Raw genomic sequence first — 1,913 nt, 5'->3', positions numbered from 1 at the left:
ATTGGAGATAAGTTTTCACATTTTTGTCTGTTTGGACTGATATTGAGCTAAAATTTTCAGGTGTTAGCTTCCTGAGTTTCTATGATTCTACACATGAAAAACTAACATCAAGCTTTGCTATACCATTATTTTAATTATGTCTTAGAAGAAAATGGAAGTATATTTGTGTTAAGTGTGCAATTTTCAAATACAAGTTTGAATCTAATTGATATAATGTAACTGTTATCAATTTTAACAGTTAAATCAATGAATACTACACATTCCCAAAAAATATAGTTGAAAAAAATGCATAATTATTTTCTTTAAACAAGTAATGGAACTCTGAACTTCTTTCACTTTACAATTCATGTTTTATATCACTTTAATTAGCAGACTTCCATGACTAAAAGAAAATATATTAATTTTATACTATAAGAAGCAAAGTGATTATAGTTAAGACTAGATATTTCATCACAGCCAGAAGATAAGTTTTTGAGCATTCTCCCTATAAAGAAATGTTACATGCAGAAATTAATATATGGTGTGGCTTGATCATTAAACAATATATAAATGAATGGGATTATCACTCCATACTTCATAAAATGTGTAAAAATTAATTATGTTGCTAGGCGCCAATGGTTCATGCTTGTAAACCTAGTTACTAAGGAGGCTGAGAGGTGAGAATCATTGTTCAAAGCCAGCCTAGGAAGGAAAGACCGTGAGACTCTTACCTCCAAAGACCCACCTTTGGAGGGTGTGGTCTCAAGTGGTAGAGCACTAGTCTTGAGCTGAAGACCTGACGGACATCGTCCAGGTCAAGATTGCAAGCTCCATGTCCGACAAAAATTAAAAACAGTTACAATGAACAAATTTTGGCATAAATGTTAAAATATGAATTATAAAACTTTTAAATCCTCACTAGATATACTAGTTGTCATTGAATCAATTGTGTAAATCACACATTTCTCACTCAATTCATATTTGTATGTTTATATACTTATGTGCCATAAGTATGATTAACTGATACGTGATAGGCAGTGTTGTTTTAGGAATCTCCCTTGGCTTTCTAACATTAACCCTTCTACCCTAAAATAAATATGCCCTCCAATCTTGTAAGAGGTTTCATCTCATTGAAGCATAAAAATATAAACCATAATCATTTTTTGGAACAACTTTAACATTTTACATGCATTTCACTTAGTTTAAGAAACAAAACATTCAAGTCATCTTAACAGTACAAGTAATAACAAAATGTCTTCTGATCTTTTCAGTCTTTTAAGAGATGAAAATCTTTAATTATATATCTATTTTTTCTGCCTAACATCCTATTCCTGAGGAAGATCTTTTGTGTAACCTTGTGTTCCTGATTAGAAGACAGGAACAAAGGCAATAATGAAAACAGCCAAGAAAAGTATTTGAAAACAATTACATAACAATCGCAGACACTTCTGTTTTCACTGGTTTCAATGAGAATATACGTTAAAGTATCACGTTTTTGTTATCATTTAAAGAGCAATAATTAAACTTCAATTAGCAGTGAAGAAGATAACAGAAAACTGAAGGCAGCTTGACTTTGAACAATCCAAAATAAGCAAAATGTATTTATCTTGTTTTTCTATGTAGTTGCCAAAATAATAGAGCGCAACACCAAAAGGCAAGAAAACACCTAAGCCAAGGCAGTAAACGTTTGTCTATAAAATAATGGTGAAGGTCTGACTCTTTCAAAGTCACGTTTGCAAAAATGAAAAGTGTATTTGCTTTAGTGTGAACTTTAAAAAGTATAAAAATTCTTCATTAATGTTTTACATATCTAGACTAGGACTTCTAATGTTGGAGAAGAGGAAAGGTATGAAAAAGTTCAAGATTGACTATTCCCCAAGATCATTCTTCTTTATCAGCTATAGCAATGCCTTGGTTACTCTTAGTATCATGCT

This window comes from Dipodomys spectabilis, unplaced genomic scaffold (genome assembly GCF_019054845.1).
Source record: "Dipodomys spectabilis isolate Male_0828 unplaced genomic scaffold, ASM1905484v1 ptg000012l, whole genome shotgun sequence".
NCBI lineage: Eukaryota > Metazoa > Chordata > Mammalia > Rodentia > Heteromyidae > Dipodomys > Dipodomys spectabilis.
This window is presented reverse-complemented; position numbering follows the sequence as displayed.